This window comes from Rattus norvegicus, chromosome 1, assembly GCF_021556685.1.
Source record: "Rattus norvegicus strain SHRSP/BbbUtx chromosome 1, alternate assembly SHRSP_T2T, whole genome shotgun sequence".
In the NCBI taxonomy this organism is placed as follows: Eukaryota; Metazoa; Chordata; class Mammalia; order Rodentia; family Muridae; genus Rattus; species Rattus norvegicus.
In genome coordinates this window covers 24,524,857-24,550,346 of record NC_141534.1, presented here as the reverse complement: position 1 = coordinate 24,550,346, position 25,490 = coordinate 24,524,857, and the positions used below count along the sequence as shown (strand labels likewise).

General features: G+C 42.6%; 2 long non-coding RNA genes across 2 annotated transcripts in view; one reads left to right on the top strand and one right to left on the bottom strand.

Moving 5' to 3' along the window:
* Window positions 1–503: 503 nt before the first annotated feature.
* Window positions 504–13,886, bottom strand: LOC108349469 (uncharacterized). The gene is made up of 4 exons (XR_015644854.1): window positions 13,108–13,886; window positions 12,559–12,652; window positions 7,102–7,209; window positions 504–2,394 (listed from the first exon to the last, which is right to left on the bottom strand). It is a non-coding gene; the product is annotated as an uncharacterized LOC108349469 (long non-coding RNA).
* The window catches only part of 1700020N01Rikl (RIKEN cDNA 1700020N01 gene like), a 45,447-nt gene continuing 28,427 nt past the window's right edge, over window positions 8,471–25,490 (top strand). Inside the window, exon 1 of the long non-coding RNA XR_015644855.1 lies at window positions 8,471–8,593. This is a non-coding gene — a long non-coding RNA (RIKEN cDNA 1700020N01 gene like). The remainder of the gene's footprint in view (window positions 8,594–25,490) is intronic.

The window sequence follows — 25,490 nt, the reverse complement described above, 5'->3', positions numbered from 1 at the left end:
TATAAGCTAGAGGGCTCAGGTGAATTTGGCCAGAAAGGAAGGAAATAGAAGATGAAGAAAGAGGGTTTAGCAAAAAAGAATAGAAGTACCACATAGTGTTACTCACTTCCCTGTGTGCTAACTTGGAACAGTTCTTAATAAAAGAGAATCATTTTGTACCCAGAATGATTTTCCTCCAGCATGAGAAGGTGGTTGAACCCTGAGGCCTACATGGAGTGGCTTCTCACTTACTCTTGACACTGGTTCTCTCTTCCTGCTGTGTCCCCTCAGTGGCTCACGGGGTCCATCCTGCTTTGGGAAAGTTCTAGAAAGCAAATGCTAAGGATACTATTCAGTTCTGCCACTGTGGCCAGTGGCGTTGTGCCCAAGGTTGCAACTTGAGCAATGAATGATTTCCTGCTCCTAAGGTCATGCAGCAAGCTGTGCAACCCCAGGAGTTACCAGGGAGGCGTCCTGTTCCCCTGCTCCATCCATGAGCCGGAATGTTGAAGGACTCAATTGTTTTTTTTTTATTTTATTTTATTTTTATTGCACCTTCTAGGCTCCAGACTCACTGGAGACATCCTGACACATAATGCCTTATCCAGCACAATGGGATGCCCTTTACCTAGTCTTATGAAGGTGCTGCCTTCCCTCCAGAACAAACAACGGAAATGCATCAAGAGGGCTCAGCTGCAGACAGAATGCACCTCGAAGCAGAAGCCACTTGGGGATTCCTCAGATGAAAGCAGATTTCAATGAACATTGTGTTTCGAAGCTTGCTTCCTCTCGCCCTGCAAGGCCCATAGAAGGAACATCCCACTTGTGGCTGCTGACACAAAGGAATGCTGGGGCTGGGAGATCTTATCCGACCTTCCTGTACAACAGCAACAGAGCTCCGGTTGTGTCTTGTAAGAATGGCTCATTGTTTCTTGGGGACCACTGGCTCCTTTGGGTGGGATCTGATGGCATCTCTGGAGTTGGAGGTGGTGGGTGGTACTGGGAAGTCAGCCAGCTACAGGCCCCGCCTTGTCGGCTCCATGGAAGTCCAGAGGAGGGGACGCTTGGCATGGCTTTCCCCAGTGGTGAACGACGCATCACTTAAAATCTGAACACGAGCTGTTTACTTACTAGTATCTTCAATTATACAAGCCAGGGAGAAGGAGAGAGGAGTGATACCCAGAGTAACTTTGTGGGCAGAAAGTGTTCTTTTTCCTTAGCACGCCCCCACCCACACAGCTGTTTACTTTGCTGTTGATTATTGACAAAACTGCGAAGCCTCAGAAAGTGTTTTGAAAATAGAAGTGTAAGGATTGAAACCTGTAACTGAGGGGTTTACATGCATATTTGTGAGTATGTTTAGCTTGCGTGACATAATCTCAGGAATGCCTATTTGTCCAACAAGGACGAACCTCCAGTTTTAAAACACCGCAATTATAATGAAAAAAATGTAAATTCATAACATTGGGCTAGTTAAAGCGGGCCAATCTTAGGTAATGTCTCCTTTTTTCCAGAAAGTTTATGGTTGTCTTTCAGTAAAGAAGCCATGATGGTTACGTGGTTGGCTGTGTAGAGAACAGGGTTTTGTTCTCTCCCTTTCCTTCTCCCTGCTCCTCAAGGCCTGCTGGCACTTGTGACACACAAGAATCCCATAACTGTCAGTACTAATGCATGACAGGGAGTAAGGGTGACCATGACTTCCCCACTTGTCTACCCGTAACTTGGTCCAGGGTTCACAGGATAACAATATCATCCAACACCTTCTTTGTTCTGAACATACTGAAATTTCCACATATCGCCATTAGTTACGAATATATTTACCTCCCCTTAGTGAGCTACGGGCAATTCCAGCAGGAGGATTCGATTTCGACTCATCTTTCTCTTTCCAGTGTCAGGAACTATCTTGTCATATGACTGATGATTGGATGAGAGAGTGGGTGCTGGTGTTGTAGCATCTAACATGATAACCAATGGAGGTTCATGTGCTAGTGACTGGGTGGGTGCTCGGATGGCTGTGCCTAACATAGGAACCCAGGCACTGTATGTCCTTCTCGGCATAACTGCGCATGCTAATTATTGGTGCTTTTATTGGTCTACCCTTAGATGCACAGAATCCAGAGATTTTCAATATCACATTGATCAGCTCCTTTAGTTACAGATGAGATAAGATACAACAAGAATCACATTTATCTATAGTCACGTATCTAATGTGCCACAGAGCTTTGTTAAAAATTTAGATTGTTGATGGGCAATCAAATGCCCCCTGCATTATGTTGCTTTCTATGAGTCTCACTGTTGGAGACCCTGTAGAATAACCTCTCACTACTGGCTATTCTGGGCAACATGCAATCAGTCCAGGCCTAAGAGAAGCCAGTGAAAGGACAGACTGGGGACTTTAGCATTCACATACTTGTCCTGTAAAGGAAATGAACAAGAATGTTATTCAGGCTGGTGCCATTCAGTGTCTCCCTCAGATATCCCACTCAGAACTTACTGGAGAAGGCTGGGTCCTGGGTTGCCTAGGTAACCCCTGGAGACAGTGCTGCCTAGCTCTACTCCACTGGAGATAGTTCCTGTTTGATGTGGAGGAATCAGACCTTCAGAAGACCTTTCCAGAGAAGCATACTCCTCTCCACAGTGAGGCTGATCTAACAATTGTATTTCTAGATCTTCCTGCTACAAGGAAATGTTCCGAACATATCCCTTCTGATAATCTGGTTGCTTCTTAGAAATCAGTTTACATCAACATTTGAATGGTATGACCCAAGTAAATACTGTTTATACTATATAGCTCATACTTCCACAAGGCTTTGCTCTACAAAGACTCTTTCAGGACTGAAGAGATTGCTTAGTGGGGAAGAACACTGGCAGCTCTTCCAGAGAACCCAGCACTCATATGGCGCCTTACAACTATGTTACTCTAGTCCAGACACATGTATGGTAATAGGCACACAAGCAGAAAAAGACCTCAAGCACATAAAATCATTATGCATATACAAAGGACAATAATAATAAAAAAATAATGAATTTAGGAAAGAATTGGGGGAGGCATGAGAGTTGACAGGAAAGAATGTGGTAAGGGTTAGAGAGAAGAAAGGGAAGAAATGATGTAAAAGGATATAATATTTTAAAGTTAAAAACTATCATGTTTTAATAAAGGAAGCAAAAAATGGTAGACATGTGCGTGTGTATTTGTGTGTGTGTGTGTGTGTGTGTGTGTGTATGTGTGTGTGTGCATGCCTATCATGTAGGTGAAGGATTTAACCTTCCAAAATTATGGGGTGTAGTAAACCACCTCTGTGAGGCTATTGTCTTCACATCTGCTGATTGAGATTGAAGTCTATGGGCATATTTTGTGTAAAAGAAAACGAATATAAAGAAGGAAAGACTGGATGAACATAGGATACATTTGGAACTCATAAAGACAAAAATCTGTCATTTCCTCTTAATGATTTTTATATTGACTATTTGGTGTTCTACAGGAGCAGTGCCCTACACACACACACACACACACACACACACACACACACACACACACACTCAGACCTGGCTGGAAAGTTCTAGAAGCTTCCAGAGGATCATCCAGAGGATGGCAGGTCTAGCTGCTGCTTCATACAAGAGATGAGCAAGCAACGAAAGACAGCATTCTGAGCTCTAAAGTAACTGCCGCTTGGTTCTGCCTCCAGTTCTTGTCCAGGATTCACACCATGGCCCACCTACCCAGAAAAACACAGGAAAGGGGATTCTGGGAGACAGAATTCAGCCTAGTCATGTTTGCCCACTAAATAGCCGCACCTTGCCAGTCTGAACTCTATCTCTCCTTGTGTAGCATTCAATTCCATGTTAAGGTCGTGCAGCTGTCCCCACCCACCATGATATGTCTCCCAAATACAACCAAAAATCACACACAACTTTCCTCCAGAAGGGACTCTAGGGCTCTTTTTCTTGACTCTGGAAGATGTTACCCTATCACCGGCTGATGTGCACTTCCCCTTTAGTAGCCATTCTATCCTATACAAATTAAGCTATTACACATCACATGACAAGGAGATGAGTGAGAAGACGTACAAAGATAATAGAGGGGACATGCATACTCGCTTAATTACATATACATAGACAACCATAACAAAATGAAAAGACCCATAATTATTATTTATGTCTGCATAATCACATGACCACAGATGAACTGTTATAGTCTCCCTTATTCATTTCCCTCCCAGTGAACACTTGAGTTGGTGGTGAATCCCTATGTAATGATGTGAACCAAATCTTTTTTCTCAGACAGTCTGGGTCATTAGCAGTTCTGCTAATTGAGTAATGGTCTCCTATTGCCTTTAATTGCAGTTAAGAGAGGACTGGGGGCAACCTCTAAGATCTCCAGTTCCTTAGCACAGGCTTGCCTTTACTTTCTCATGTAGATTCGGTTTCCTTAAAACCGCTCCCCTTTTGTCTGTGGATTTGATGTCATGAATCAAGAAACCCTGGGACACCCTAGCTCAATCAACTCATGTTTTGGACTGAAGCCTTCCTCTTTCTAAAACTAATACCCCTAGTCCATGAGAGCCTGATGCCTCGGGAATGCTAATACTGAGTTGCGCTCAGTAGATCACTAGTTGTAGTAGTGAGATATGATTTCCTGACTCCTAAATCCTACTACAGGAGAAAGAGAACTATGAATTACATGCTGACCTAGGTCAAACTTCGCATCTCAAAGAACAGTAAGTGGGCCTTCAAAAGAACATTCTGTCAATCTATCAAGCTAATGAAGACCACAGTAAGATCAACAGTTGGCATAAACCCATTTCTGTACCTCATTTGCCATGAAAGAAGTCCAGGTCACAAGTGATACTGTAGGAAAACCATTGTGTATTTGGGCCTGAAGGTGCAGTTAGCAGAAATACTGTGCGTAGGGGAGTCAAGTATGTATTCACAGTGAGTCTCTGTTCTAGTAAGAGAAAACATGTGCCACTACCATGAGGAAAATGATCTGGCGTAAATTAATCTGCTAATAGATGTCTAGCTAGGAGCTTGATATGGTGCCATAACAGGGGCTTGTTGTTGGCTCTTTGAAGACTAGGCAATGGCAGAAAGTAAGGCTAGATAGGTCATAGCATGTAGAGGTCCACGTTGCTGTGACCAGGTGTAAGTAACGTCCATCTTTTCCACGACCATCATTGTCATGATTGACAGCAGTTGCTGGGGAAAAGCTGACTGAGACAAGCAATGGGTAAACGGATCCATTTGACAGTTAAAACCCTCCTTCATGGGGAATTTTCACAAAACATGAATATTTAAGCCAATTCCAGCTGTTGCGGAACACAAGTACACAAATAGCTGTCTCTCTGTCAGATTTCCTTTTCTATAGTTTTAAAATCATGTTCCTTCTAATCCCTGGGACATGAGTTGCTATATATTTATGCTTCTATGCACTAGCATGTTCCTTTCTTGCAAAAGGAATAATCAATATTGAATTTAAAGTCTCCCACACTGGGAAGGTTTGCCCTAACCACTGACATCCAGGCCCAACAGAGAGTGGGCTCTAGCATGTATTTTAGTTTTAGCTGTCTGGTTTAGAGTGATGTCTGTAACCTGGTGTTGGATTTCTTGGATTTCTCATTCCTCTTTCATTTAAGCTCCCCCATGAGGCTCACTGGCATAGGCTGAGGGAAAGATCAAATCAATACAAGTAGGACCTGGGTATATAAGCTCCTTGTTCGTGCAGCATATACTGCCTTCCCACACGCTCAAGGCCAAGCCTGCTTGCACTTAACCTCTCAGCGCTACAATGAGGACTGAACTCTAAAGACAGAAAACACTAGTCGGGTTAGCTGAGGTCACACTGTGACTCGGTGATCCTTTCCTAAGGACTCAGTCTCAACTGTGGCCCAGTAGCAAGACAAAAAGGTATCTCACAAAAGAGTCATCATCGTCAAGCTGCTCCAAAACTGGCAGCGTAAGAGCCTCTGCATCTTCTCGATCATACGCTCTACTGCCTGTGTCGTACTCTGGACTTGGAATCCCTGGGTCCCAGTCATGATGCAGGTTGCACATCAAGCCTCAGGTACAAGCCCCTTGCCAAACACTTAGATATCTCTGCGATTAGCTTCCCGCCCTTTGTCATACAAATCTCTTACCAGCTTTTTCTTTCCACAGCAAAGGTTACTGTGTACTCATCAGGGAAGGAACCAAGAAGAAGAAGGAGAAGCTAAGGAGACAAATAGCTATCTCTCTGTCAGATTTCCTTCAAGTCAGGGACCTGCCTCACAGTGGAGAGCCCAGCCAGCAGAAAATCCTGAGGGAGCTAAAAACTAGTGTTTCGTGGCTCCCTCACTGTCCCTCATTAAAGCCTTTCTTGATAGTTCACTCTACTCAGAGACATACAGGAATTGTCAGAAACGTAGTTCAGCCTAAGCACACCACACACACACACACACACACACACACACACACACACACACACACACACACACACACACACACCTCTTTGGGTAGATTATTGGAGGATATAAACCTGTTTGAGATAAAGCAAAGCAGCTGGCATTCTCAGCCATTTTCCTCAAGAACCTGTCGGAGAAATTTTTTTCCTCTTACCTACAAAGCATTCATTCTAGTGTGTGTGTGTGTGTGTGTGTGTGTGTGTGTATACAGGAGCGCATACTTCCCATACTGGGGAGATTATCAAAAGAGATGTATTCAGAAACATATTACTTCTTAATAAATAAATATTTAACAGTATGAAAATATATTCGCAGTAGGAGTGTATTATTTATCAACCACTTTCCTAGTGAGACTAAATTTTGTTTAGCATTAAGATTTTTTTTCTTTCTTTCTCTTTTTTATAATCTTCAAAGAATTTGAATTTGCTTTTAAGTGTAAAAATGTGCTGGAGGCAGAAGGCAGTAGAAGTGCTCTTGCATGATAATGAAAAAAAACCTCAAAACTTGATCTCCAGCTTGCCTGAGACGCCACTTTGAGACAGAGCTTTCAAAGTCCTGGGACTGCAGGCTAGCCCTTTCCTACACAAAGCAGCCTCCTTCTTCATGCAGTCTGAAGCATTTTCCTTTCATTTCTGGTCCATCCTCTCAGAGAAGACTGACAACCACTGATAACCTCTTTACTCACCAATTTCCTTAGAAAATGGTAAGATCCGAGGTTCTGTCTAAGAAGTCGCACGCAAGGCTATGTGCCAAGCTCAAGCGGGATCAGAAGAGAGTTCACTGTGGAGGACAGCTACCGGGAAAGCAGATATGCGTGAGACTGATGAGAGGGTGGTGCTCAGATCAGCCCTTCCTATCTCAGACCAACACATGATTTCCCGATGAAGACATTTATCCACCCTGCCGTGCTGGTAGTTCTAACAATTCCTACCACAGAATAACAGCTGTCAGCACCTGCCTCAGATGTAGAAGCCGGGAGAGACTGCAAGCGGGAAGAGACTTCAATACAAAACAACTCTGCCTTCTTAAGAACAAACTTGTTCCTATTCTTTGGTTTGCTGACTGTGAATCATCTTTGACAAGGACGTTGTGTTAACTATGTAACATTTAATGAATACAACCACTTAATTAAGGACGCAAGGAGTCATGTGGCTCGGGTTCTATGCCAAAAGGATTCTGGCTTTTCTTTATGATTAGGGTGTTGGAAGTTTAAATTTTCAAATGGTGCATGTTAGGGTCACAATAGACAAAGACCTGAATGACTGGACAAAGGAGGGAGGAGCATAGGAGAACGGAAAATGTTCGGGAACTTTTCCACCCATGGGCAGCATACACCCTCATGCAAACAAAGCCTTTGAGCTGAAGACTGTATTTTAATTTTTTAAAAGTGATAAAAGATTTGCTAAGGCCTGGGAGGGGGTGAACAATGGTTCTTTTTTTTTATAATCCTCCAAAATTCAGTCCTACATGCTAGCAATTGGAGGGGAAAGCTTTTGGTTTCTGTCTGTTTCCAAAATGTGAGTTTCCTTCCTGGAGCCCGGAAAGTTTGAACTGCGTCAGAAGCCAGACTCTGCCTCACCACCCGCCCTTGTACTGACAGAGTCCCTCTTATTGTCAACCAGCAGGCTCTGGCAGGAGACACTTGGCTCAGCTTGTCAGAAAGAAGCCATCAGGCAGGTTCTGGAACTTCTGTAGTTTGCCCGGGTGTCACTCAGCAGCAGGCTCCAGTGAGCCCAGTGGGGATGACAAGGACCCCTGACCACAGTCTTTGCCACAAGTGCCTCCCTCCCTTCTTCCTCCACTGATTGTTATAGCCACTTAAAAGCAAAAGACCAAAATTCCTTGGTATCATTAGATGCTTGAGCTCACCATGCTCAGATGCCATTGCTAACCTCTGTTGTATAAAATTTAGCATTTAAAAAAGAGAAGTCTGCAAGTAGATTTGTTGTGTTGTATTGTGTTGTTTTTAATTCAGACTGAGGATAATAGAACAGGTTGCCTTTTTAATGCTATACTCCTCCTCCTCCTTTCTCTATCTGACTTTCCAACTGCAGGCCTGGGAACAGCACGGCGCTCACTGCGGTCATATGCTATACTGTACTTTGGTGCTTAACAACCTTCATCGAGCTGTCACAGAAGGATGATTTCATCGGGTCCTCGGATAACCCTGGATGTGGGTAGGGTTGCTGGATTCTTTATCGCCGGTTCCCATATGAAGAAGGTCACTAGGTTGCAGTGGTGTAATTGGATCCCAACAAAAGTGTTCAACTTCCAGACTGGCCCCCTGGTTTGTTTACTTTTTCACCTTTGTGGGTGCCAATCCACCCCTGTTCAGGAGGGTTCCATGCCTCGTTTGAATTCACCATTTCTCATGGTAAAGGTTAGCAAGATTGTAGTCACAGTTCTCTAGTCTCAGTACCTACAGACATTTCTGAGGTGACACATTTTTCTGTTTCTGTATTCTGTTTTCATACTGGTTTATTATTGTCTTTCCTAGAAGGTATTTTCTATTTAAAAGTCATAATGGGAGCAATTTCTTCTACCTCGTTATTTTCTCCCTCTTTTCACACACCTCCTATCTGCTTCCCTTTTCTCTATGCCTTTCTCTTCTCCAGCTTCGTTCGTTTGTGTGTGTGTGTGTGTGTGTGTGTGTGTGTGTGTAAGAGAGAGAGAGAAGGAGAGAGACAGAGAAAGAGGGAGAGAGGGAGAGAGAGAGAATCTCGGTGTGATTATGTATACATGTGTGTGTGAGTATATGAGTATGAGTGTGTTGTGAGTATATGTGTGTCAGTGTGTGTCTATATGAGTATGTGTGTGTGTCTATGTGACTGTGTGTGATTATGAGTGTGCATGTGAGTTGTATGTGTGAGTGTGAGTGTTGTGTGTGTGAGTGTGTGTGTAAGTATGTGAGTGTCTGTGAGTGAGTATGTGAGTGTGTATGTATGTGTGTCTGCTGCTGATTGCATAATATAATTTCTGGTTAAGGCCTAACAGTTGAGACCATATGATTTCACAGGCTCTCTGTTATTTTGTCAGTGAAATTTTTAATAATAATTTTCTTCATGAGTGAAGCATAGAGAATATTTACACTAATCAAAGAACATATATGGTTAAAAAATTGAAGAGAACGTAATTTGTAGATTTCTTCTATGGGCAATGCCACTTATTCCTTGTCTTCTCAAATGAAAGAATTCCATGGAGGGACACAGGCAGTTTAAGCACAGGTTGATTTAGCAAAGCAAAGAGGGATGGAGTGGGCTGTCCCAGTGGGGCTTGGAAACCTGGTAGATTCCGTATTGCTGATTTAAGAGGGGTTTGTGAATATTTATGGATGGACGGCATATTCATGAAGGTGAGGCGACCCTTTTTCTCTCTCCCAAGTTAGGGTAGACTAGATACATTTTCTAGGTTATTTCTTTCATAATTCTCTTTGAATCTCTATGGGAGGTGGTGGGTGTGGGCTGGTGTTTCAAAGGCATGTGGAGGTGATCTCATTATACAGTCCATCACGGAATGTCTCATAATGATGGTGTTTGCCGATAAGTCATATATGGCTGGTTGTTGATTTTCCCATTCCCCCAAAAACAACAATAATAAGGCAAAGAAGAGATAAGGGGTCATTGCAATGTTATTTCTCTTTTTATGCTTGTCAAGTTGAGCGCCAGAGGTGAAGGGGGTGGGGAGACACTGGCTGCCTTTACTAACATCTCTCTGCACCCTAAAAGCCAAGGGTCATGTGATCTGAGTGCAGCTGCATAATCCAATCATTTCTACTTCTGTACTTTCATTGTCAACAAAATTACAGCAACCTATGTTTTCAATAAACTTTAACTGCAGGCTTCATTTCACATTTTTAAAATCATTATTAAAGCATCAGTCTGCTGAAATGATTACGCAAGCCTAAAGTGGTGCTTCTGGAAGGAGAAATAACCCTTCCCTCTAGGAGCAAACAGGTTTTTCAAAGGAAGAATGGAAGGAAAAAGGCATCTGGGTTTCTTCCCCTCTAATATGGAAATGAGTATTCCTGGAGCTTGCATTCACTACCTATTAGAAAATGCCTGACAACATGCATAATCTATGGAGCTGATTGCTTTAAAGAGATTCTTTTTAAAAATGAGACATTGGTTTTTTGCAACTCAGGGTTTTTTAAGGTTGGTTTGTTGGTTTTGGTTTGGTTTGGTTTTTGGTTTGTTTGTTCTTGTTGGGTTTTTTTTTCTTTTTTTCTTTTTCACCCCAGGTTGTTCTTGAGGGAAGGCAAGTTCTGGTTATAATTCAGAACTGAGCGTGAAATAACACCAGAAAGGAAACACCCGAGAAGCGAATTCTCCTCCACTCTGAGTGTCTTTCCCTTTTTGGCAGTAATGGATGGAATGGCTGTCAATACTCCTGAAAATTATCTTTGCTTAAAGGACTTTAAACATTACGTTTCTCCCTTAAGGCTGAGGACCAAAGTGCCACTGTGTTATATCAGAGTCTTCAAGCCTTCCTGAATGGATAAGCAAATGCGTTGAGCAGCAGGAACTGAGAAATGTCCTCTAGGGTCACTTCGATGACAATTTTATTTATGAAGTTGGTCATTTAGTGCCCCCAAATACCAAAGATAACAGCGATGGAACAGAATTAGCACTGTCAAGCTCATGTCCAGAAGGGCTGGGTTAAATAAAGCAAGGAGTGCTATCCGGAGCTTGAGCTGTGCACCGAAGTCCTGTGAAGGCTCTTGCTCAACTGTCCTGAAAAGGAACCTGGGGCCATCAGAGGTGCCCTTGAGGGTTTTAGCTAGTAGACTCCAGGTGAGGAACAGTTTGCATCTAGGTAACTGGAACTCTCTGCTCAGGAGGCAGAACTGGTGGTTTGTAAACACAAGCTTCTGAAAAGAGTGCAGGCGATGTCATGGCAAGTCCAACTGAACTTGACATGATAAACTGAACCCTATACTCCTATGAGAACAAGGAGTTCCAAGGTAAGACGTGCCAGGTTTTGAAAAGCCCACAAACAGGGAGCAGGGCATTTGTAACCGACATTGCTTATTCTGAATTGCTCATCTGTTTCAGTGTTTACTTGAATGTGTCTTCTTTGAAACAGAGAAATTATCTCTAAGCTAGAAGAAAGGAAGAGTGACCATCAAGACCACAAATGTATTGTACCTAGGGGGCTGCTCTAAACAGAAACTTGGATGGGTCTCAAAACAGCTTAGAGCACAAACTTAGGTCACAGACAAATAGCATAGGTATGGTTTTACCTGTATAATGAAAGCAGGTGTGGTAAAAAGGCCATCTTGAGGACCCCATGCACAGGGTATAGCCACAAGGAAAACAATCTACCATGAAGATAGAAAACCAGGCTTGCTCTCCTCTAGCAAGCTTGAGTAGAGGAAGATGGGAAAGTGTGGTTCTGCAATGTCAGAGGACATCGCAAAGACCGACAGTCGTAGCTACTCTGGTAGAAAGTGTACAAGCATGCACTCCTTTACATGTATGGTTTTAAAGCAATTTCAATTGTTTTAAAAGAAAAGAACCAAGTTCTCTTTTTCTTTTCATTTCTCGAGATTTGAACAAAACTCTCATGGGGATAGGCTTTTACCAGAGACACATACGAAGACACTAAAGGGGGAGATTTGCAGGCAAGACCACTACATCAGGGAAAGTAAAGATGGGGGGAAAGCTCTTGGTTGAACGACTTCTTTAAAGTTGGCATCTGCATGTGCAGCCATCTGAACCCAATTCTCCTGCTCTGCACATCTGGCGGATCTTTCCCCACGAGGCCCTTTCCTTATCAACCATGACTCCCCCGTGACCTCGTATTTCCTACCTTTGTGCTGTGGTTATCTCCTTCCTCTAACCTGTACTTCCCAAGCCCTCTCTGATCAACCACCACAGCTCGACCTCTTCTGAGAAGCCACCACGATAACCTCAATCCTGAGGCCCTTTCCTGAACTCAGCAACAGCCCGATTCTGGAAGCAGTTAACCTCTGCCCCTGGGAATACCCTCATCTTTGCCACCAAAATCTCCTTCCTCCTAGGCGCAAAGCCTGACAACATGTCTTGTCTGGGCAGGTAAATGATTTCGGTATCCCCAGCAGAGGCACATGATTCCTCAAAGCCTGGGTCCCCCTCCACCCCGCCCCACCACCATGCACTCTTACTTCTCTCGTCTGTAGTTAGCTTGCCAAGGGCCTGGTTCCAAAGCCTTCGGAGAATGCAGTGATATCAAGGGTCAGCAGGCTTTCCTGTAAAAGGCTAGGTAAAAAAAATTTTTTTTTAGAATTTATCTACTAACTATAAACATCTTTCTCTTTCTCCTCCCTTTTTCTTCCTGTTAAAAGCTTTTTTAAAAATAAGTATAATTAAAAAAAAAATTTTAAGTCTTAGTTCCCAGAATCTGGCTGTATCTAGCCTGTGCTCTGTATGGCTTGGCTGCCCCCTACCATGGGAGAAAATACCTTGACTCTCAAAATGGTGTGAAGAACAGGGTCTCCCCCATTCCCCGCTTTCCCCCAACATTTCCATTCCTGACATCCTTGGCTGGGTTACAGAGAATTAGACTTCTCCCCATGGGTTTTCTCCGACCTACAGTTGTGAGACTTTCTATGTTCAATAACAGTAAAACCATAAGTAAGTACAGTGACCTATAAAACTGGAGGAGACTCGTGTACCCCAGTTAGCCCTCTTCTCTCCCGGCTTGGTTATATTACCTAATTATCCTGCTACTCTACTTTGCCTGGTCCCCAGCTGGAGAGCATCACGCTCCGACCAATCGTCCCAACCAGAGCAGTCTGATTTAGGGTCATAACTTCAGAAGCCAACAGAAGACTTCCAAGGGGGAGGGGGAACCAAGGGGGCAACCTTGGAAGGGTGAAAGGGGACGTGTTTTGTTGAATCTGCAAGACTTGGGGCCACTTCCGGAGCCTCTGACGTGTGGATTAAGCAACGCGTTGCTTAGCTTCCTCAGTCTTGCGGTTTACCTTCTGAAGTTTTAAGGAGACAAAAAACAAACAACAAAACAAACAAACAAAACCAGAAAACCAAAGCATTCCACACCAGTTAGGCTGCTCCCTCATTCCTGGCCCCTCGGGAAGAAGCACGTCACCACGGCTAACTCCGCATCTCTCCCGAGGACAGTGTGCTGCCCTCTGAGGAAGGGAGCTCGGTTTCATCTACACCTGCCAGTCCTTTCCCTTTAAAACCACAGATTGCATTTGTTTTGGTGACTTTCCCTTCCTAAAATGATTGAAGTTTGTTTTGTTCCTTGAAACTGCAGACTTCCTCAAGATCAAGCTGTTTTCATTTCTGAAGCACACTCTGTCTTCAGTTACTTTACTCACCTATGAGGCTTGAGATTTGAGAGGTACAAAATGAACACCAACCTGGAGAGAACAGCGTCCTTCTTGAGAATTAGCGTCCAACCTAATCTTAAAAGACACTTCCAGAATCGAAGCACAAGGTCACTTTTATGAAGGGCAGCATTCCACAGGTTACAGCTTACGCTAGACTTTATAAATAATGAGTGAAGGGAAACTCAGATTCCCAACTTCTATCCACATTGCCAATGATAAATATTTAGATACAGAAATACTAATCACGCTGATCTGTTTTATTAAACTATGTACATGCATCAGGCTATCACGATATGTTCTATAGATGCATGAATCTTTTTTCTTTCTCTTCTCTGTGTCTGTGTGTGTCTGAGTCTGTGTCTCTGTGTGTGTGATATGCATGTGTGTATGTATGTGGGTAGGTGCTTGTGTGTATGCAGATGCATTTGTATGTGTACACGTGTGTGTAGAGGTCCAAGGTTCTCATCAAGAATCTTTCTCCCAGTCCTTCTACCTTATTCTTTGTGACAGGGTACTCAATCAAACCCAGAGCTCACCTATTATACTAATCTTAGTGGCCAGCTTGCACTGAGGATCCAGGCTCGACATAGCCAGGCAGGAATATGACTTGCCCTGCCAATCTAGCATTACATGGATTCTGGAGACCCATCATTCTGGGGTCTAAATCCAGGCCCTCTTGCTTATGTGACAAGTGCTTTTTCCATAGCTGGCTGAGAAAAGGCCCTGCTTTGTGTTTTAGATGGGTGCCTTTTCCCAAAAACACTATTCATTCTACGTTTTGATGAAAAAGCCTTAGATTACATCTTAATTCTTGGCGACTACAGACTACATTGTGAATTTGTTTGTATGTGAGCTTTGACTCTACCAGCTTTGACTATTTAGTAAGCTAACGTCAATAGCATACTCAGAGCTTCTGTATTAACTTACCCAGTCACTCAGTCCTCTGAGAAACTGTCCTTGTGGACCCTTAAGAAACAACAAGTTTACACCTGCATAAAAGCCAATGTTTCTGGGTGTCGTGAGGTGCTGTCTTCAGTGGCTGCAGACTTCATGGTATTGTCCTCTGGGGTAAGTCACTTAGTTTTTCTCACCTGAATCTGTAGGCTTTCAAGACCCGCAGATGGGAGTTGGAGGCAGGGAAAATGTGAGTCTCATAGAATCCATTCCACAAATAACCACCTCTGTCGTTTGCCCAAGGTTAGGACAGACTGACCTCAGGAGATTGATTAGAGCTGGTTGTGTGCCTAATCTTCTACCATTCATTTAATTCAATTACTTGAAATATAATTTAATAGACAGGTCTAGCTCTTCCCTAAGTTTCCTGATGCGTTTATTTCAGAGAAAGGTTTCTGTTTATCAAAATGATTGATCAGGATGTGTAGCCTGACACTGCGCACTTCCCTCCCCAACAGAAGAGTACTTCAGGCTTTGAATATCTCAAGAAAGACCTGGGTTCTCGCTCACTTTCGAGAGAATTCACAGGCAGCTCCTGCAGAGAAACCATCCACTTCGAAAGCTGCCCATTCGAGCCTCAGTTGGGTCCGTCCCAGGCCATTCTAGGAGCTGTGTGCGTCTGTTCTTTTTCTGAATCCCAGGTTCTGACACATTATTTTGCAAGTTCTTGATCTGTTGTTCTTTTTTCCTAAAGACTGACAGACATTTGGAAAAGTTAACAATCCTGTGAGAATGAATAGGCTTATGTCTGAAAACGGGGAATTTTTTTTAAGGTGTCCTATTTTTAAGATGACTCTTCCAGGAGCATTAAAACTGCAGATCTGAGCTTCATGTTCAAAACGTACAAGGGTTTTGGCCTTGAGACTTTTGTGGGTTTTCATTTTGTCACCAGTGCTTGGGTTTCATGGAGAGAATCATTTAGAGGATGCCATCTTGTAACATAAGGTCCAGAGAATTTAATAAGGGAAAGGCTCTTTGGTAATTATAGCTTCTATGATATCCAACCAAATTTCATTCACTGTCTATTTCCCCATCACTTATGATCCATTTTAAAGACAAATTGAAGGGCGATTGTCTTGTAAATGATCTTTGTGTCCTTCCTGACCTCATATGATATAGGTAGTCATGGGCAGGACTTCTCCCATGTTTTCTGTTTTCTGTGTTTCTTTCAGGGATAACTCGTTTTATATTCAAGTGCCTGTCAGACTATCAACATTGCCTCATGATCTGTAAAACAACGTTTTATGGCACAATGGAAGCAAAATAAATGGAAGCAAAACTGAATATTTATTTTATAACATGAAGACTTCATGTCTTGGCATGTTTTCTCATATATCTATAACTTCGTGGAAGGTAACCGGGCAGAAGCTGGACATTTCTTTATAAAGCCATATGCAGATGCAATAGAGAGACAGAAACGTGTTTGCTACATGGATGTGGTGACAAACACCTGTAGCCCAAGCACTCAAAGAGCATAAGGATAATAAGTTTGACATCTGCCTGGACCACTCTCATCCATCCCTATATCACATCTTGGGATCTCAATATCAAAGCCACCCTAGAATGACCTTTCAGGGTACCCAAAGGCATCCCCTCTTAAGTAATTCTACATGCAGCACTCTCAGTATGTGATGATCCCGGCCTTGGGTTGTTTAGAAACACTCTTTGCATTGGGAAAGTGTAAACTGTCTCCAATCTGTGTGACAATTCAGCACTGTGTTTCCAGCAACTCAGTTTCCATTGCTTCTGGGCCATGGAGAATTCGGAATGAATAAACCTGAGAAAATGAGGCATCCCCCAAGAATCTACTCCCCCCAACTGGGCCCCAGCTAAGTTTCTGCCTCTCTAATAATCATAAACCTATCAGCTGATCAGTGGATAAGGTCAGAGCCCTCATAATCCAGTCAGGGGCCTTTTGGATATATTTCTAAGCTAAACCAGAAAGTGTGCTCCACTAAAATGAGAGACCAGAAGACACAGGACTGAAATATATTCAGTGGTAAAATTTATTTCTAGTGGTTGCTTTGTCCCCCGAAATGGCATCCCCTGGAAAAATCATATAAAGCTGTATGTGTACGTGTATGTGTGTCTGAGTGTGTCTGTGTGTACGTGTGTGTCTGTGTGCGACGTGACAGCAGCTTTTTCCTGGATCCTTTGTAAAGCTGCTATAGTAAGATCAGTTTATACTAAGGGTCTTCTCATAAAATAGTTTACGTGCATTTTCATGGTTCCTGGATAACGTGACAGAAACTTGTGCTGAGTCGTATTGTCCCGTAGCTGTAGCTTCCTCCCTGTCTGATCTGTGCACCGTCCATAGAATAAACAGAGAGAAGCAAATGGATGTGCCAAAGAAAGACCAAGCATTGTGGGGAGTCCTATGCAGGGGTAGACCATTTCCTGTCTCACAGAGAGGAAGACTTCACATCATGGCCTGTCATCTATGCTGTCTGGCTCAATGTCTCCTAACTTCCTGGAACAAAACCAAGCTAAACAAAGCAAAAATGACAATTTCTCTGTGTTTTGGAATTCTAAACTCCTATTACGGGAACACTAAATCTTTCGACCTACCGAATACTGCGCCTTCCAAGATGAACAGTGGTGTTTATGGTTTGTTTTTAAAACCTAATGTTTCCAATATGCAGCTCACATATTGTAATAACGGATTTTAATGTCATTCCCCAATTCTGCTAGGCCTTGCCTCAAGAGAAAAATGTTGGCTCATGAAAATTAACCTTTGCATTTCGTGTTTTGAAGATGGCTCAAACAAAATTCATTCTCCCTTAAAGATCAACTGAGCATTAGGATGTGAGCAAATAACAGAAGAGTTGGGTAAAACAGAAACAAATGTCACTTTACACTGTGAATTTGTCAGGCTTTTCCAAGTGTACTGGTTGGGCAATTGACTTCTATATCAGATACTCAGTGTCATTTGCCTTTGAAGGAAAATGTCTCAAATAAAGGAGGGATTGTATTTTCCCAGCTCTGACACTGGTAGACATGTTGCCAACCTCACTGTTCAATCTGTAGGAAATTCAGTATTAGCTGTCAATCAGACTAGATAACAGGTGTGTCTGGCTCACCACTGGGAAAGGGATGACCTTGGTTCTGGGTAGATTGGGGGATTCGAGTCAGGTCAGATTCAATGGTGGTCTCCTGAGGGTGTAGTAGGGATGAGTGAGGTGTTCCCAGAGCAAAGGCAAAAAGAGAACTCACGGGGCAGCACGTATAAGGAAGATCCAGCTGGTTGACTCTTTAACATGTACATTTTAAATATTTCTTTAAAACCATATTATTGGAAGTTTTCCACAAAGTTTTGCTACAATAATTGAATTTATTTTCCATTTGCCTCAAGTATCCAAGATGCATAGAGAATAGAAAATTCATCAACCTAGGGGAAGCTGAAGAAGAGTTATCAAATCCAGGGAGTGCACCCTGCCAGCAAAAGTGAAGGCAGCTGTCCAGGTCACTGGTGGCCGTGTGGCCTGCATAATTTTGTGTGTTTATTTTGTTTCTGCAGTGCCAAGATGGAATTGAGGGCCTTATGTATGTTAAGTAAGCACTCCACCACTGAGCTACACCCCCAGCCAGGCTGCAGCTCCAATTCACAGCGCTTTGAAGGGAAAAAAATGTGCAGAGTTCATTTCTATTCAGTCCCCTTCGTGGACAGATTGAGTGACCGTTGCCAGGAATCCTCACTGTTGTAGCAGAAAGAACTACAGACCTCCTTTAAATTCTTTGATTCCCGTTTTCCTCATTATAAAATAAGTTATAAATGAAACTTCCTTTGTGACAAGGTTAAATAGGTGAGTCCTTGAACAGTCTTAATAGTGCTTTGTATATCAAATTTGGCACTGTGAAGAGTATTTGTTTGGTTAAGCTGCTATATTCGGGAAGGGTGGGGACCTTACCGTTCAGGTAGATTCTATGCTCGCTTTACAGATAAGGGGGAAAAAATAGAAATTAGGAAGTTCAATAATTTGACAGTAAGTTGCAAAGCTGTAAGAAGATGATAACTGTTCGAGGCCCCGAATCAGGCTGTGCCCCCTAGACCTATACTAAACTAGGCATGGAGCAAGAAAGAACGTGCTAGAATGGTCTCTGTGCCCCAGCTCAGATTCCAAAGGGCCTTGGCGTTTTCTTAGCTCTTCTAACACCCTGCTAGGCACGCGACAGGGTCCCTCCCAGGTGACAGAACCTAATGAGAAGACAGAAGTGCCTGTGTAGACATCAGAGTAGGCGCACATCTGGAGTGCAGCTATAGTTCCCTCAAGTGAATTCTCCATGAGTTTTGAAGGGCAGAAGCTGGGCCCTTGCTGACTCACCCCGTACACAGCACGGAACTCTGAGGGAGACTATCTCATCTCCAGTCCTACAACCTTGAGCAAGTCCTTGACCTCCTGAAGGCTGAATTAAGTGAGAACTCAGGCCACACCCTATACCAACTTAACTCTGATTGCACAGAAGGAAACTATGGACTAGTTGTTTGTTAACATTCCATTGATATAAACCATACATCAGGGGGAAGTGACAATCTTCTAAGTGTAAAATTTAAAGGCGAACAGTTTCGGATTAATACAGCAATCCCACTCTGAAAACATCTTGGGTCTTATCCTAGGAACAGTCACTCTCCCAGGAGAAGCACTATGTTCTAAATATTAGTTTCATGGCACACCCTTGTCTATTTCTGAAAGGTAGATCAAGGAATCATACAGTATATATTCTTCTGTATCTAGTTTCTCTCCCAAGAAGTATGTTTGTGACATCTAGCCATGTTACTTTATGTAGTTATATAGTATATATATATATATATATATATATGTGTGTGTGTGTGTGTGTACATATGTGTGTGTAGATACATATACACATACATATATGTACACACATATATAGGCTGAAGCTTTTGTTCTGTACAGTTTTAGTGCAAACATTGTCAGCGTAGTTCATTTTAATATTGTCAATAGCAGCTTTGTGGTCTGATGGCAGATCATTTGTTACTGAGACCGTGCAGACGGTAGAATTGCTATCGCTTACAGGAGTTGGTTAAACCTCTGCTCCGTGGTGTCTTCTCTTCTGAGCACGCTGAAGTGTCTCTCTTTACTCATCCTCTTTGTGCTGACCATTCGGATCCTTTCCAGTCTTGGCATTATTTCAAACACTGCCACTGTGAGCGTTCCTGGACGTGTCTTTTGAAGGCGTGACTGCTTAGGGTATGGAATCCCTACCACTCGAGTCTTCATCGGATTCTAATATATGGCCATGCTTGGGAACTTCTGCTTTAAAGGTATAGGCTAGTCCAGAGTGTTTAAAACATCTTGCCCAAGGTCATGTAGAAAAGAAGGAACACATGAGAAACAGAAACTGAACTTGGTGGGTTATACATTACACACACACACACACACACACACATATATATATATTATACATACATACATGTGCACACAAAATCGGGGGGATTTGGGGGTGGGGTAGATCTGGAGATGTTAAGAGAAGGATAATAATGACACATTGTATGAAAAGGACAAAGAATTAAATATATTCCAGTTTAAAGGGAATTTTCTCCAGACATAAGATTGATAATGAAACCCCATTTATTAGAACAAGTCTGTTTTGACTGTTTTGATCACCTCACCTTGTGAATACCAAGTTAGAAAGAATCTTTACTTATTCTAGGTTTTTTACAACAACAGCTTTTTCCTTAGTGCCTAGTTTCCTATTTCAAAGAACAGGAAATCTACTGTTTTGAGAGTATTGGGAGAACGAGGCACTTACGCCCTTCATAGTATAAACCGAGGTCTCAAGATACTTATTGTTGGCCCTAACTAGGCATCTTTAACTGTAATTGCCATCGCCCACTTCAAACTGATTTCTAAAGCGGTGCCATAGCTGTCAATTACATACAGAGTGACGCCTACCCACAGGGATTACTGTAGTGCTACAAAATGACTTGAGTGAACCCAGGGTTTGTTCTCCTTCACGGCCTTTGTTCCTAGAGAGAAGCAAACGTCTCCTGACAGTTCTCCTTTAATCATCCGCACACCAAATACACAGAAGCTCATGGGGCTGGGTTAAGTGCACAGCTCATGAGCGAGAGATTTAAACTCATTTAGATGTAATTGGTGCTTGTTTGAGACTCCATCTCATTAGTTACATGCAGAGTCTGGCTTCATTCATTTGGAAACATACGTTTCTCATATGAAGTGTTTATACGGAGCTGGGAAATTGACTGGGAGTATGAGGAACCTTAGTAACCATGACCAAGCTGACACATCTTGTCTAGGTGTTATCCACTGGTCCCAAACACATCAGCCTCTGTTGTAAGCGATGGGAGATGGTCTCAGAGCTTCTGTGTCATGCTTGGGCTATGCCAATGCTGGCCTCATTGCCCAAGGCGGTGCATGATGCCACCCACCACAGCGCCACCCGCGGGCTTCCCGAGACTTCACTCAGATTTGAGGTCCAACTTTCCTTAGATGTTTAGAAGCCACCAAGCTAACTGGGCTTTCCCACTTCCTCAGAATGTGCTAGTGGCTATTGGCACCAGGCTCCTCATCCCAGGCTCATTTCCCACACTGGAAGCTTTCCTTGAAATGCATTCTTGTCTCCTCTCAAGCTGCACACATCTCCCCTCACCTTTGACAGGCATCTTCGTGCAGGTGTTTTACATCGTACTGTGAGTTCTGTCCTGTAGTTGTCCTCAACTGAGATTATAGGAACAGTGATAGATATTTTTACATTTTGAAGAGAGCTAGATTATTTTGGGGCTAAAGCTAATTTTGAGCGATCTCTAGGGCTATTAAAGATCTCTAGAGGGACTACCGCCCCCAAGTTTCATCACAACAAGGGGTAGACTCATATCATTCTGGTAGAGTAGCGGCCCCTCCCTCCAAGTGACCCAACTTTTGTTTTTCTGATCACAGTATCATCAGCAAACATCTCTTATGTTTTCAGGTCCTTGCATTCCTGTGTTGTGAGGTGCCCCGACACATCTGTCATTTTCTAATTAATTTAAAAGTGCCTATACTGTATCAGGGACACTAGGTCATTATCCTGTATGTTCTAAAGATTTTCTCCTAGAAAATCATTTGTCCTCCATGCTAAACTCAAATTATACAGTTTCATTTAACCAACTTCTACCCCTCCCCAATTTTGCTTCATGTGCTACATACATCACACTCAAGACTATGAGGAATTTTTGTGAAATGCATTCAAAACTTTATCTTAAATTTTATATCCTGCCAACGAAAGCTTTCCCTCATCCAATATTTACACAAGTGTCTTCAAACACCTCCACAGTTTTTCTTGTTTCTGTTTAGTTCCTTAATATTTCTGGACTTTCCTTTTGGGAATCCCCTGAGATAAAGGTTATCTTCTTGTACACACATGGCCAATTATCCCAAGCTGAGTGCTGGTATATTTTATATTGTATACATAACAATGAACATCATATATTCTTTCGCAGCAGCCTCTCTTTCAATGTCTGAGAAGTCATTAAAATGGCACCCTTCAAATCTTGTCAAATAATAGAATCAATGAGTTGCACTTATACTAGATTAGAATCTGACTGGCCTTGTCTAGGCTGAGGACATGGCTCAGTGGGTAAGGTCCTTGCTATGAAGGTGTGAGGACTGCAACTTTGAGCTAGACACAGTAGTATGTGTCTATAATCCTAACTCTCCTATGGCAAGATGGGCAGTAGAAACAGGAGAGTGTCCAGGAGTCTGGGGACCACCTAGCCAGCCATATGCCACTGGGAGACCCTATGTCTGTCAATGTGGAAAGCAAGGCCACCAATACCTAAGTGGTCTACTGACCTCCACATGCTTACTGTAACATGTCTATCCCTATGTTCACACACACACACACACACACACACACACACACACACACACACACGTTAACTGATTTTTCTCCTCAACCCCATGATTATTTAGATATTAGGCCTTTTGACTATGTTATCTTTATTTACAAATGCAGCCCTCCAGGCTTAAAAGATAAAATACCAGTGTTGAATTAATTAAAACAGGACCACGTAGCATATTACTCCATTTATAAGCTGGAATTGGCATAAAATGGCTCATACACTCTGTTACCTATTATTGGATATAGCTGGTAGAAAATTCTACCTTAGTAAGCCCTACAGTGGGCTTTTACCCTTCTTTCCTTTGTGTCTATTCTGGGTAGTGTTTGGAAGAAGACTCTATTTTGGTTAGGGACACTGTTCTTGTCCTGGGGAGGAAGTGAGCACACTGGGCCTTGTCTCCAGCCCTTGAGCAGCTAGACAGGGCAGACAGACAGCTCTGTCAGCCAGGCTCCAGGAAGGGCTCTCCTGCCTCATGGAACAGCCAAACAATTGTTACTATTTACAATAGCCCATATGCACAAGTATTCTTAGAACAATGAGGAAAGGGAAAGTCGGCCACCAGGCAGGAAAGAAGGCTTTCAAGCCACAGCAAGCTCAGAGAATGTGAATGCCCTTTAAATGTAAACAGCTGGCTGCTGCCCTTATCCAAATAACAATGTACGGAGTGCTTGCCATGTGCCGGACACTTGACATACCCCATTGTCCCTGATCCCATAACCATTTCACCAGACCAGCATGATCCCAATCTAATCTGTGAAGAAACCCAGGCGCAGAGAGATGCTAACGATGAAACACGTTTCCAAGGGCGCCAAATGTTGTGGTGCAGTCCCAACTCATCTAAATCAGAGCCTATATATTCTTAGCTACCACTCTTAAAAATTAAAAATAAAGTTTACAAGTCTATGAAAATGAATCCATAATCTCGCTTCTAAAAGCACAAGGCAGTACAAAGAGCACCAATAACAGTGTGAAATATGCTCTTTTTGGGTCCCTCTGAATTTCACAGAGGCAATGGGAACTTGAGGAGAGCGTGCCAAATGCTGTCTGTGAGAGCCTAACAGCTTTCCTTGTGGTATACATAACGGACACCCTGGATAGCTCTTCAACTATGCAAATGACCCAGAACAATCTCTTGGTCTATGTATAGTAACTTTAAACCTTGAAGAAATGTGTGCAAAGACTCCAATTAACAATATCCAAAATAGTAATTTGCTGGCCAACTTTGGTTGTTTGCTTTACAAGTGAAATGGGGCTTTGATGTTTGACTGAACGTTTCTGATAGCTGATCTGGAAAGGAGATTTTTTTAACCTTAAAATAGGTTAAAAGAGAAGATAATAGAAAAGGTGAAATGCCCATTGTATTGTTTGAGGGTCGTTCACACAAATACACATCAGTCGCTGTTATGAGTTCTCATTAACCATGGGACCCCACTAGTTTTCTGGTTGTTTCCAGCTATATTGGTAAGTAATACTTAGCCTTTTGATTTTCTTAGCTTCCCTACGACTCACCCTGTACATACTCTGTACTTTAATAAACTCAGAGGCTATTTACATGAGAATATTTAAAGCTACCCATCACATTCTCAGCACACCAGTCACTTGAGATTTTCTGGTTCTTGAGTCGTGCTATAGTTGCAGGAATATCTACAATGTGAACTTAGCCGACCTCCATCTTAGGCTTCCAAACTACCTTACAGCAAAAACAAACTAGGCTTATTCCTACTCATGAGTAAACCTCTGTTGCTCAAAGAGTAGGATGTACCTCACCTGTAGCCTTAACTACAAGTATCTCTGTGTTGTCTGCTTCAGGAATGGCAACCATACCTTTATTTCCAAAGGTTGTTATGACCACCTGTTGTTATGACTACCTTAAGAGCACCTTGCAATCACGTCTTTGTTTCAAAGAGTTGTAATGACCATCTTGCAACCCTGTCTTTGTTTCAAAAGGTTATTATGACAACTTTGTTATGACCACTTTTTTCGTCCTGCTTCTCTAACTCCACCTATTTTCCCTGCAAAATCTCCATTTGGAAACCACCTACCCTTGAAGTATAAAAATCTTGTCTTCCTCATGTCTAAGGATGACCTCTCAAATACCACCTTGGGGGGAGGCAACTTGTGTACACAGATAAAAAGGCTTGTTTTAATTAATTACTTGCTTTAATTAATTTGGCCATGATGGTTGGGTTTGTAGTCTTTCTCCTTGAACCTTTGGGCTTGACATTCCACTAGTTCCATTTGTTCCTACCATAGAGCACAGAATTCTGAGCAAATAAAAGAGATGGAAGAGAAAGATGCCTTGACATGAAATGAGATGGTCAGAGTGTGCAGTGGACCTCAGGAGGAAGAGACATTAGAATAGGGAAAGAACGGTGCAGACCAAGTTGAGTCTCCCCTTCCCTACAACACACAAAATAGGTGTGGGCTCCATCACTGACAATATGCTTGTTTTGAGATGGACTCTGGAAAGGTATTTAGGTTTAGATGAATGAGGTCATGAAGTAGAGCCTTCATGATGATGAATGAGAGACAACAAAACTCTCGTTTCTCACTGTCTGCTATGTGAAGACAGAGAATGCAGCCATCTTCATGCAAGCAGAGAGTCTTCATTACGGAACTGAATAACATCAGACAGCACCATGACCTTGGATTTCCCAGACTCCAGAACCTGAAAAAAAGAAATCCTATGCTTTAAGCACCTACCTTGTGGGATTTTAGTTTCACAGTCTAAGTATACTAATAGAAGGGAGGTGAGTAATACATTAAAAAAGAAATGGTTCTTCAAAGAAGAAGTAAAGGATTTTGTCTTTGTTTTTTGACTAAGGTCCACCATTATATTAAAGCATATATTTATAGTGTTCACCACACCTAGCATGTTAGCCATGCCTCGTGGTCTCTTCAGAAACCCACAGGTACTTGGGAAGTC